The 13,949-nt window shown below is 34.7% G+C and overlaps 1 protein-coding gene across 6 annotated transcripts in view; it reads right to left on the bottom strand.

Moving 5' to 3' along the window:
* Positions 1 to 13,949, bottom strand: part of Gpc5 (glypican 5) — a 1,275,996-nt gene that overhangs the window by 998,663 nt on the left and 263,384 nt on the right. The window lies entirely within an intron of this gene.

The following is a 13,949-nucleotide window of genomic DNA, read 5'->3' as shown; positions in this document are numbered from 1 at the left end:
TCAAGAGTTAGACTATATGATATTCCACAAACCACTGGGCTCTGTGACAGAAGTGGTCAGCCTAAAGAAAGCCACAGAGAACGAAGGAAAAGCAATTGGGTATCAAGTTTAATAATAGGATAAAGTGAAACGGTACACCTAAAAAAAGGAAATTTGACCATTTCACTTATTACTGAGAATAAAAATACTTAACTGAAAAGATAAATTTAAAAAAAAAAATAACAGATTAAAACGTGAAAGAGAATAAAACAATATTGACCATATTTCTCCCTTATGGAAACTGAAAAATTTTGAAGATGTTTCAGAAATGTCGTGAGTTAAAGGTAGAAAATGTTGAAGCAAAGGCTGCTTTCAGTGTATCTTGCTCTTCCACTTTGCCCGCCCTGGAATTTCTGTCACTCCAGAATGGATCTCACTCATTCTTCCTGGAACAGATGCAAAAGCCTCCTTGCTAATCTTCTCTCAACATTTGAAGCTCTAATCTTTCCTTTCAGGCTCCCAGTGATGTTCTGATGATACTGTTTCTCTGATCCAAAAGTCTTTGTTGGTTCTTTCCTTTCCTAATGAGTGAAAACCAAAGCATTTCATGTAAATTTATAGCTGAGCCTCAAAACTTCCCAGCATTCCTCCTTAAACTTTCTGTGCTTCAGCAAAATTGTGTTCCTTATGGTCTCAGGTTACCCTGCACTTCTCAGTCTGTATACGCATCCTCTTTTCAACCTGCCTAAATATTACAGCCTTTCAAGTTTGAGTTAAAATATCACCTGTGAAACTAAATTCAACTTGCAATTTGATTTATCAAACTTGTAAGTACTTTGTTTGCACAATCCCAGTAGGATTTTTTCCTACAATTGTCTGGAGTAGAGGAATGATTTACTTTGGCTGTACTTAGCTATCAATTCTCCATCCAGCCCAGTTGATATATATTTATGCAAATGAATTAATAATTTTATTGTTTACTCATTTCTTGGGAATAGTCAAATGATTCAGAGAACAAATAAATATCTCTTTTTGTAGAGTACTCAAATTATAATATTGTGTATTTTTACTTAACCACAATAAATGCTTCTAAATTGTTCGTTTCTTATTTTTCACATCCATTGATCCATATGCTAACACTCCATATAACATTCATGTGTCATAAAATTGCATGATTAGAAAGTGTTATGGTTTGTGTTCTAATGCCTCCCCACCCCACCAAGCCTCATGCAACCATGGTGGTGCCTGAATCTAACATTGTAATTGGTTCATTGCCTAGCACTGGGATTGGCAGTGTGAGTGCTGCACCCACCCAGGGGTGGAAGCCAGGATAAAATGTAAGGGCAAGAAAGAGGCGTACCTTTCCTCTTTTGCCCTGTTGCTCTTATCGTTGGCAACCCCATGAACAGCTGCCCTTCACCATGCCACCCTTCCTTGGAACTAGCTGGATAGGGACTAAAACCTCAAAAACTCGTGAGCTAAATAAACCTTTCCTTGCTCCACTTTGGGTATCAGGTATTTTACCTCAATGACAAGAGAAAAGTAACCAAGACAGAAAGGTACTTAAACACCACAGAATAAAAAACAACTTCAACATATTTAACAGGCAATATTTAGAGTATTTGAAAAACTAAGAAAACAAATAACTGGGTGAAAAACTAAATGGGCAGAGATATAAATACATAAAGTAACAATACATAAAGGCAATAAACATATGCAAGCTTCAATACTTATCTGTGAAATTAAAATATGCTCTCATTCACTCAAATAGAAACATTTTAAAATACTGACAGTACCAAATGTTGGGAAATGTGTGAGGAAGCAGATGATCTATTAACTAGAGGACTCATTCCAATGGTCCTTTGGATATATAACTGTCAGTTCGTTTGGATAATGAACTATCTAAAAATTGCTAGTGTAAATCAAGAATACAAGAGATACAAATGTTTACCTCAGCTGTATTTCCTATCATTTCTGTGTGGAAATAGACTATTTTTTTAAAGCAAAGAGAAAGTTTAGTTTTCTATTTTCATATGGCTTCACCTAAAATAAATGTAATTAAATCAAAAGCACAATGGATTTTTCACAGGAATTCTGTTTCCAGACTGCATTCCCAGAACCCATGCTAATTGTTAAGGTAACTAATTCCCTAATGTCAAGAACCAATCTGGGGAGGATCACAGCTGCTAATGCTCTAGCTAAACTTGAAGCTAACAGAGAAGATACCAGGCTGCATCTTCAACTTTCCCCAAGTGTAATTTGATTTGCTTGTGACCAGACCAAAACATCAAATGAAGCCCATTTAAGAGATTATCAACTGAGAAAATCAGGAAACACACCTCTGAGCAGCATTTTCTAAAACATTTTTAGCCAAAAAAAGAAAAAAAAAAAAAAAAAAAAAAAAAGCAACATGTCCAGGGAAAGAAAAAAGGATTTCTTGTATACTGGAAATGATCTACTCAGTGTAGGTAGTGGAGTTCTAAATAGTAGATTATTAGCACTTTGGACCTAACCTACAGTAACATAACAAATGCAACCTCTAATAGATCAATATTGTCTTTTTTACACACACTTAAGATCATGTAGCATTTTTTCAAAAAACATAGTAACACCTACAAGAACACTAATGAACTTCCAAAAAGTAGTTTTAAGAATTTCTTAGATGAACCATGGGGATTCTGTATACAAGGGACAGACTTACAGAATCTAAAGCACATTTAAGTTGACAGTGGAGACTCTGTCCTGTCCTGGTCCTCAGAGCAGCCTCTGGCTGTCCGATAGCCTGACTAGCACATGCAATAGAAAAGCCCAAATGCTTGATGACTGCATTTTAAACAGAGAACTGGAAGGTGGAAGATATGTTATTAGACCATTTCTAGACTTATCACACAAAATTATATGTACCTCTGTCACACTTTGCTTATAATGTTATTTTTCTTTTTCCCTGATTTCCAATAACCTAATTTGATAAATGGGATATTTCCTGCACTTAAAATAAATGCAGATATAATATTAATAGTGTTAAATCATTTATCTGTATAAAAGATTAAATGGAAATATTTTGTGCCTTCAATTAAAAGAATCATAGATTATCACAGTTGTCTTGCTGTGTCTTCCTGGGAGGTATGAAATGTTAGTAATTTCAGTTTCAGTGAAAAACTATCAATGACTGAAATTAAGTCTAATTTAGTGCATTACATCCAGAAGTTTCAACAGTCCAATCTGAGGTCACTTCAGTTAAATACTGCTAGACATTTTAACAGGAATCAGGGAGAAAGAATGAAAAAGACCCAGTGAATTCTCCGGACAAACTTTCAGTTTTATTGGTGAGGTGGATACAGTCGAAGAATATTCAGCGTAACACAGGGTAAAGAGGGATCGCTGATGCGCTCCAAGCACTCACTGCAATCCATCCAGAACAGCACTCAGTGGGGGCACACAGGAGGCATGGGATGAGAGGGATACACGAGGAGCACTCTGTGCCCACGTGGAGAACCTCTAAACAGCTAAACAGCTTATATTCTGTCACACAAACACAAAAGAAAGTCAGGCTGGAGCGAATGTGACAATTCCCACAGCCTAGGTCATACATGAGACAGGCCAGATTTATTCACTTGATCAATAGTTACTTATTGAGAAGCTCACATGTCAATACACACACTCAAGGGATATAGTGTTTTGTGCAAACAACAGTTTGTATTTTGGTACCTACAGTTCAGTATGAAATACAAATAAATAATAAACAACTTCATACATATAAAATATTGTAAAGGAAAAGGTACATCATTACCAGAATGTATTACAAAGTTGCCTAACATTTACTTCTAAAGTCAAGGAACATTTCCTGTAGTTATTTGTATCTACAATGAAACAAAAAATGAGAAGCTGTATTAGCATTAAAGATGCTGGAGTGGGTTATCAATGGAGAGACTATTTCATTCAGAAAACCCTAACCAACAAGTTTCAGGAGGTTGGAGGACATAGCTCAGCAGCACAGCGCCTGCCCGGCAAGCACAAGGTCCTGAGTTTGATTCCAAGTACCAAAATAGATAAATAGAATAAGTAAGTAAGTTAGCTGAAAAATATGAGCAAACACAGCTTTCTGGGCTGGAGATATAGCTCAGTGGCATAGCACCTGCCTCACAAGCGTGAGTGAGGGCCTGAGTTGAATTCCTGATACCAGAAAAAGAAGAAGAAAAGGAAGAAGAAGAGGAAGAAGACTGCTAAAGGAACCAGGGAAACTCTGGCATGGCTAATTATTAAGATTTGGCTGGAAGTGATAGTGGATTCCAAATTGTGCAAAGTCCTAAAAGCCAATAAGCTTTCAGCTTTCATTCTGAAGCACAGAGGCAGCCATTGAAAGATGTTAGGGTTAGTCTGTTTCACATTTTGGGAAGGTTATTCTGACTTCTTTGTAGAGAATAGACTAACAGTGCTAGTATTACAATTACAGTCCCGGTACGTATTTATCTAATATTTAACTGTCTCACATATTAAAAATAATCAATACGTATTAGCTGAATGAATGAAGATTGCCACTATCCTATTTATGGTTATCTGATCCCAAAATTCTTAAATGACAAAAATAATTTTTCAAGGTCTGAATGTTCACCATCTGTGGGGAAAACACAACCTTTAATATATGGGAAGAATTTTATCTCTGAAGGACATTGTAGCATTAAACACAAAATGTTTCTAAAAACATATTTGATGTGTCATTGTGGATAGCAAAAAAAAAAAGACACATTGTTCCTCCAGAGTTCCCAAAGCCTCCAGAAAATATGCCAAGGAAAAGAACAAAAAGAAGAGACCTACAAATAGAAATTATTCACTCAAATATACTGGTTTTCCATTTATATGAGTTAATTTTCAAAATTATATACAACTTTTTACAAGGATAACTTTACTACTAAGTATATTATTTTCATAAATATCATTGTTATGTAATTTATATACCATAAAATTCACCTTCTTGAATAACAACTTTATAATAATTTTGGCACACTCTTCCCAACTCACAAGAAAAATCTACACTGCACTGGCAGTGATTCTATGTCTTCCTGTGTCCCCCAACTCTTGGGAATCACTAAATTACATTCTGCCTCAGTGGATTTGCCTTTCAAATTATTAGAATGATATATGTGGAATTTGGAGACAGAATTATTTCTCCCTACTTGTGTCAAAATAGTACACTAGGAGATGTATAATCACTGACGAGGTTCCATCCTCCCATCCTGTCTATAAAACTCAAAACTCAACTTGGCTAATTTTATATTCTAGAAAAACAAAACCTAAGTATGACCATTCAGAAATGGCCAAGTAATCTCTAAGCTTACTGGTCCACTTTCACCAACTGAATATTTTCTTTGTCATTGTTTTGTAATGAACCCCTATGAAAAACGTTCCTAAAACCTCGAATGGAAACTGAGCAGCTTGTTGTCTGCACTTCTCTAATCAACTTCTTAGAATTCCAAAATGCCTGTGTTTATACTTTACCATGTTTATAAGGTCCAGTTATATTGTGTCAATACCACATTTTGTACTGCCCAATAATATGTATGTAAAACAATGTATTTATCCATTCTTCAGCTGATAGACATGTAGGTAGTTTTCTACCAGTTTTTTCTGATAAATGCTATTATAAACATCAATATGTACTCGTTGTGGACATATATATTATTTTGTATGCATAAATAGGCATGGAGTTTCTGGGTCATATGATGACCCTAGTTTTAACAGTTTTAGGAAAATACCATCACCTTCTTTCCAGAAATACAGGAATGCAAAATCTCCCCAATTTCACCAACGTATGTAATTGACTATATTTTTTACTAAGCCATGACTGCTGAATGTGGGGTGGTAATTCATTTTTCACTGTGGTTTTTATTTGGATTTCCCTCAGGTCTAATGATGTTGAATGTCTTCAAATTCTTGTCGGCCATTTGTAGATCTTTGAAGAATGCTTTCTCGAACTTTTAGCTATTCTTATCTTGATTGGCTTTAAGAATCATGTGATTGTGTTATCAATAATACTATAAGTTAATGTAGGCATTAACTTAGAGTGTGTAATATTGAGAAGGTAGACATTTCTGTTTGGAAGCAGTGCTTCTAAAATGCCACTAGGCTGTTGGATTGTATTTCTAAAATTTTTTGTACCCTATCACCAATGTCTGTATATATTTTATGAGGCTTTTATCTTAGTTTATTACATATATGCTGCTACTAATTTTAATTAGCAGGTATTCCTTGTGGATTGTGTCTATTACTATTATAAGTTACTCCTTATTTTCATTTCAGTTTGTTTTTTCCCTTTATGCATTCTCCGAGCGAAACCTCTGTGTCTCGGGGCGATGCTGATTCTTCTGACTTGAATGTGGCCCTGGGGTGGGGATGTGACCCAAGAAAGAGTCTTCAGGGCATCAGCAGATGCTGCAGGGAGATACAAGGACCCAAGGATGATTTCTTTCTTTCTTTCTTTCTTTCTTTCTTTCTTTCTTTCTTTCTTTCTTTCTTTTTCTTCCTTTTGGAGATGTAAAAGTACTTTTAGTAAATAACTGGGGTTATACACATGAAGCATCATACATTAGGGTTAGAAACCCACCCATAACAATATCTAAAACAAACAACAGATGCCCCTATTGCTAACTCTAAACCTCAAACCAATATCTGTCGAACTGACACTAATACAGAACATGTGAATCCGAGTGACAATCAACTTCGCTGAAGAACTAATCATGAATTGAGCCTTTTCTCGGGTGAGAATGTATGCTAACTCACAGAAGCACCAGCAGCTTCTTCACCTCTCTAAGTATCTGAAAGATGCCTCCCAATTTTTGTCGACTTTGTCCTATTCTTAGTTCTTGTAACTATATTCGTTAAACACATGGCCAATTCTTTCATCCTATTGGAGATCAGCAGTATAGGGTACTGGTACGCCTACAAATTGTCATCCAGGATACCATAGGAAAGGGCCCTCCCTGCCTCCAGGCCAGGTAGACGCAGTCTTTGCTGTTCTATCAGCTTCAGCCTAGATCTTCATTTCATAACTCTGGTTTACAATGTGAGGCTGATCAGGCATGGTGGTGCACAACTATCGTCTCAGCATTTGGGAGGCTGAGGCAAGAGGTATGTTCAACACCAGCTTAGACTATATAACAAGACTTGTCTCAAACAGTCAAAAAGAAATAAATGCATACATGTGAATAATGAAAAACGTGGGGCTGGCTACATGTAATATGTATTTTGATATGAAGCGATTTCAAACAGAAAAAAACCTTTAAATAAATATCTACCATATTATGATAATTCAGTAACAAAAATTTTATAGAAAAGCTACACAATTTGTAGAAAGACTTCAGCAAAAGAAAAGAAGTTCCATTTGTTCCCTATTAAACTGGATGTCGGTGAGCCTAGTGACAGAGTGTCTTACCTTGCTAACCCTTTGGGACAGTGTGCCTCAGAAAACACGTCAGACAAATGTATCATTGGGTGGTGAACAATCCTGATAGAATTCTGAGAAATTACACAAAGACAGACCTTCAGTCACCTGCTCTTGTAGGCTTTTCAGTTATGTGATTTCATAAATACTCACTTACTGGTTGGAGGAATGGCAAACTAAATTTAAATTTCTGTCTATTCTCAACAATAATAATAACAATAACAAACTCCATCCATTACAAGCAACCTATGTTCTCATGACTCTTTTTTTTAATCTGTTAGGTCAAAGTATGATTTTTAGAAAAGCAAAACATGTGACTCTAAAACAAATATATAATGAGCTTTAATCTTTTAGTGATAGAACAAGGACCATAATAAAGCAGCTTAAAAGGCAAATATCTGAGACTACCTAAGTAGTATCTGCAAGATGAAACACTGGACTATTATTCTAAGGTTAGATTTAGTGCATGTTCAGGTAAATAAAGCAGTAACTGTGTCCATTTTCTCAATTCAATAAATGTCTCAAAAGAGGCAGAGAGCAGAATGGCAGGGCCAAAGGATGGAGTTTGGTGGAGGAACTATAGAAATAAGTTGATCAAAGGATAAGGAGTTTCAGTTATGCAGGAACAATGACTTCTACAGATCTATTTTGCAGCATTTGTACTGTGACTAATCACACTGTCTTGCATATTTGGTATTTTAGTATATGTGCTACTGAAGTGAGTACTGTCTTGCTGTATCTGAAAACTCCAGAAATGTTTCAAATACATTACAACAAAATACATGTATGTGAGTGGTAGATAAGTTAATCAGCTTGATTTAACCATTCCAATGTATACATACATCAAAACATCATATCAAGTACCAGAAGTACACATAATTTTGTTAGTTAAAATAAGTTGTTACAAAAATTAAACTGTTAAAAAAATCACAAAAACTTAATGTATTATCATTTAGCCCACAAACATAGCAGAGGATATTTCCAAATCAACTGAAAATATCAGTGATGCATAAGAAGAACTACACACTTGTTAAGTTTGAGCAGAAGTTATTTCCCCAAAATGTGAAGGAATCTTGGGGCACAATTCAAAACTTTTATAGCCAGGAGACAAATAGCTTATGATAATGTGTTAAGAGGTCTCTGTTAGCTCTGAGAAACCTCAACAACTTGATAAAAACAAACACATGTTTGATACGATTAATTGAGGAAAAATAGAAGTGATTATTTTAGCAATATTTGATTTTTTTGCATTTTTATTGGTACAATTTAAATGTTCACAATGATCACATTCATCATAGGGAATTTGTGCCTGTACGTGGTATATCTTGATTCTTTTTTCCTGTTCCCCCCTCTCTGTTCAACCCCTCTTTCCCTCCTTACTCACAAAAGCTTTCATTCCATTTTTCTCTTCCCTTCACTTTTTTTCTTGTCCCTTCGTTCTTTTCCCCTTACCCTCTCTCTTTTCCCCCTTCTTATCTGAAGACTTATATCGTCAGTTGCTCTCTGGGACATACTACAATGTAATGCCTTCAAGGCGGAGGATAAGTCATGTGCACCTTTAACCTGCATGTACTTGAGGGTTGTTATTTTGTCCTGAGTAGCCAGGACAGAAGAAAAAGTCAGGGAAGAAACAGAATAATAACCTTCAAATATGTGCAGGCTAAGACGCCTGTGACTTACCCTCTGTCTTCAGGGCGTTACATTGTAGTTCAGAACTTCACAATGACTAGAATGCCCACAAACATGGTGAATCACAGTGCTAAGAAAACTTCGTCTACATTCTGCTGTATCGATCTGGAGTCAATTAATAGACATACAATAATTTTTCTTCTCTCTTTTTTTTAAATATTTTTTTTTTTTCTTTTTCTCTTTTTATCGGTACCGGGGATTGAACTCACGACTGCCTGCTTGCAAGGCAGGGCTTATGCCGGCTGAGGTAAATCCCCAGCCCCCGATTTTTCTTCTCTTAAGAAATTAGCTGGAAATTAAAAAGTATGATTATCAGTGCTGATTCTCATCTAATTCATGTCACAATCTTTCTGTGAAAAGTAAAATGAAAAATTAATCATGTAAAATCTTTGAAGTCCTATGAAATATTTATCCAAAAATTACTGAAGCTTGATTTTTTCATGTGTTCTTAACGAATTGTGAATTCTCCTTTTATGTGCTGCGTGGTTCTTAACCGGTCCTCAGCACTGTCAATCATTTAAACATTAGGAGAGGATGGGAAAAGACTCATTGCCATCATCCTTCACCTCATGATGTCCAAGATGCAGAGGACCCAATCTCCAGAAGATGAAGGATTCAGATCTGTTCACACAAGTGAGGAAAATCCCTGCCAACAGAGGCTAAAAATATTAAAGAACCAGCTTAACACACTATAGAATTCATTTGAATAGAAAATCAGTGGACAGTAAAATTACCCTTAACTTGTCTCCAATCAAAAACCACCTCACTATATATCAGGGGGAAAAAATGTGCCTGGCATTGAAAGCGAAAACACTAATCGCACTACAAGATGCAAGCACTTCTATAAAGCAAGCTCCCCATCACTGTTTAGTCCCCAGAGATCACTGCATAAAAAGCTTTAAAAGTGACCACTGCATGAATGCTGGTGTGGACCCGATGATTTCTAACGGCCTGATGAATCTTCCCTCTCTTCTCATTAGTTTAGACTTCTCTATTTTGGGTCAGTCTATTTTGGCTGAATTCATTTTGAGCTGCTCTTACTCTACAAACTAATCTTTCCCTCTGTGATTGTTACCACTTCAATTCTTACAGCTTTTCCTTTTTTTTTTTTTTTTTTTTTTTTTGTCTAGTTTCAAACTTATTTTCCTTAACAGCCAAACAGGTTTTCAAACAATTAGGCAAAAGTAAAAATGATACCTTCAAGATATCATGAATGAATTTTAAGTTTTGACAAACTATGCACAGACTCAGTCCGTGAGGTGGCTGACTACAGCCTTTGATCACCTTTTACTCTGTGGTGGCCAAAGTACACATATGTACACAAATAAGAGCACTATTAAAAAGTGTGTTTCAAAAACAACACCTCTCAGACTGTTATATATTTTAGATCCTGAAACAACTCTAGAAGTTTTATTTATTTTATTTATTCTGATCTCCTGCCTATCAGCACTGTATATATTCTGACCTGTGCCAAAGCCAAAATAACAAAGTACATATACAACATAAATTTCAAAATAATTGGTCACTTTTAAATTACTGTATGAACCAACTTTCATACCCTAAGAAAAGGAAGTCCTTTCTTTCTAACAGTCTTTACCTCCCAGCTTGTGATCTCACAGGAAAGAGTCTTAAACTTCCTTAAACTACATGAAATATTTGCACATGTTTATGTATACATCTGTATCATTTTTCTGGGAATAAGAGCTTGTTAGATCCTTATGGCTGTAATAATGCGTTGGCCCCTAAGTATATATCAGTCTGACACTTTGTATCATTCAAAATTCCCCACTAATGTACTACACTGTCTGCCACTAAGCCATCATTATCTTTTGTCAAGTTCAAGAGCCATATTTACTAGAAAATATATTACATTTCATCTAAACTATGTTAACTTGGAATAGCATTATAAGTCAATAGGGTTGCTTCAGCTACTGAGCTTGTATTTTGCTGCAGACTTATTCACTCCCTACTCTGGATTTATGAAACATCCCATGCACAATATTTCAAGAAAACATATACCACATTGTAGAAGAAATACAACAAACTTTCACCAATACCTAGTTAATCTATCCTAGCATTTTAACTTTTGCTTTCAACTTTTTATAAAATATAGTTGAAATATTTATAATATATTAAAAATTTCCTAGGCTTACTTTTTATATATTTAGATAAATGTTGGTATATATAGAAATGATGAAATACTCATTTTCTTAGTGGCCAAAGCACATTTGTGTGCACAGTTCACTTAAACTCAAATGTTACAAAATCTAGGATTTAAAGAGCATGATATACTAATTCTAAAGTAATTTGGATGCCATCAGCTGAATATTTACTAATGTGTGTATGTAAAAGAGGTGAAACAAAGATTATCTACAAGCAAATATTGAGCTGAACATTTATTCGGGAGAAATTATGTTACTGATTTTACAGAATTTATAAAAATTCTTTTTTTCTAAAATTAAATAGAATCAATATTCATCTGAGTTTCCTTATATCAGTTGTTAAATTGTATTATGTTGAAAGGCTGAAATTAACACAAGACCTGTGTTCTCATTTCTTTGATAAGTTAAATTGATAAATTACAACAACAAATAATTAAATACAATTAACAGCAAATTTAATTGCAAATTATACACAATTTTGTTTACAAAGTGAATAATTTATTAACCAGAGGATGTCTTATTTCTCCACACATATGTATATCCAATCATATATATACACATATACAAGTCCAACAATATTAAATATTTTAGACACATATTTTGCAAAGCACTCATTTTCTGTTAAGGAAAATCTTTGAAATTATATGCTCACAATAAATTATTTAAAATATTTTTGAGCTCTACACTTTCAATGCTTTCTTTAAACTCTATACTCTAATGAGATGTTTACTTGAGAGCATTTAAGACACCAGAGGACTCAATGAACTCTTTATAATATGATGGGCTAATAAAGAGTCTGAAGACTTACTGTGTATGAGATACTAATCCCAGCATTGAAACTTATTTTATTCCATCAAAAACTCTACAACAAAGACACTGCCAGTGCCACATTTAACCATACAGGAAGCAGAAGGGAAGAAATTAAATAATGAGAAGTCTAAACTCACAGCTCATCAGTGATACAAAAAAATACAGACTATAGCCTGAAACTACACTCAGTGCTTTCAGTCTCAACTTTTTTCTGGCTCTATACTTCACTAAGGTTTTTCTTAACCCACAAAATAGCTGCCAAATTAAAAAAAAATAGTTTATTGTATATTTTGTTTCTTTAAAGTTCTCCAAATATAAGATATTCATGATTTTCTCAAGAAATGAAGAACATTTTTTCCAGTTGAAATTCATCCAGCAGAACTATGAATCTCTATGGATTTCTTAAAGTAGAAATATGTATTTACTGAGGACCAGGCTTGGTAGTATTTGATCTCACAGATTGCTTTAGAAACGTGAGAAAGTCATTTGCTGACTATCCACTATTTAGTTTGAATTTGTTATATTTATTGTGTGAAAACTGGTTATTAAAGCTTAATAATCAGCTTATAAATCTCTTTGATGTTGGCAGAAATATTAATGAATCAGTTTTCAAGGAATTAAAGTTAGTTTTTTCCTTTTATTTCCCCATTAAGTAAAAAAGAGGATCTCAGTGGTTTAGTTAAAAAGGAATCTAAAATTTATTAGAATAATTAATATTTCTCAAGATAGTCATTGACTATTTATTATATGAAATAAAACTATTTGCTTAAAAAAGAGCTGTTTGATAATCCACTAAAGAGTTTTATATATCATATAAGCTTGAGTAAAATTTATTAACAAAATGCCTACTGAATTCTAACACTTGAAGACACGAAAGTAGAAAGCCTGCTCAGGGCTGGCCTTAGTAGAGGGAAGACAACAAGAAACTCATCAAGAATCCAGTGCCTATGAATGGCAGAGACTGACAAACTTTTGTCCACTTAAACCATTACTCCATTTTATTTCAGACAAGACAAAACAGGCTCCAGCACTTTTAGTAGTTTGCCAAAGACACTAAGAATTTCAAAAGCATTTGAGATTTGAAAACATGCTTGTTTCATACAGTCTTGTTATTTTAGTGCTTAAATAGGAAAAATAGATAATTGTCTATGTGAACAGATTTTAAGCACATAAAGGCTCCCTAGGCCTCCAAACTGATGCAATAAAAAAGATCTTGAAAAGCTCTTAACTTACATATGTTAGAAAGCTTTAGTCAAAGATTTTAAACAGCATGTAAAAAAATAATGATCAAGTCTGTATTGGCCCTCAGATTTTCCTTTTACCTATTTTCCTTTTAGGAGACATGTGATGTAATAACATGGATATTGTGTTTCCTGGATCTAAATGCTTATTCCTCATAACCATAAAACCCTTGCAACTTCAGCAATCTTTCAAATCTCCATTTGAGTTGGTTTATTATGTCCCTTCTGGCTCATGTCTGATTTTCATAAAGGAATGGCAGGGGACAGGGAAATCCAAGATTATTGTTAAGATAGGAAGCTTCTCATTGGGTACCAACACCCTGCTGAATGAAGCTGAAAATAAGTATTGAAATCCAGCTCACACTCGGATATCTCAATACTGCATCCACCCAGAGGGGCAATGTCTAACTTGCATAAAAGAACCACAGAAGATCTGAGAAGACCTGGAGGAAAGGAGGTAGTTAATTGCAAAGCTATTCAGTTCCAATTTCTATCAGAAATGAAAAGATCCAGCATACAGCACTCATGATGAGAAAATTTATTAATTCAGTAAATCAGAGCCAGGGTATGGAGAGGTATTTAGTTGGTTTCGGGGAATAAAATTTTATTTCAGGAGAACCACCAGCAGCA

The sequence above is a fragment of the Cavia porcellus genome, unplaced genomic scaffold (genome assembly GCF_034190915.1).
Source record: "Cavia porcellus strain 051 isolate PalLab524CR breed Dunkin Hartley unplaced genomic scaffold, mCavPor4.1 scaffold_4, whole genome shotgun sequence".
In the NCBI taxonomy this organism is placed as follows: Eukaryota; Metazoa; Chordata; class Mammalia; order Rodentia; family Caviidae; genus Cavia; species Cavia porcellus.
This window is presented reverse-complemented; position numbering and strand designations above follow the sequence as displayed.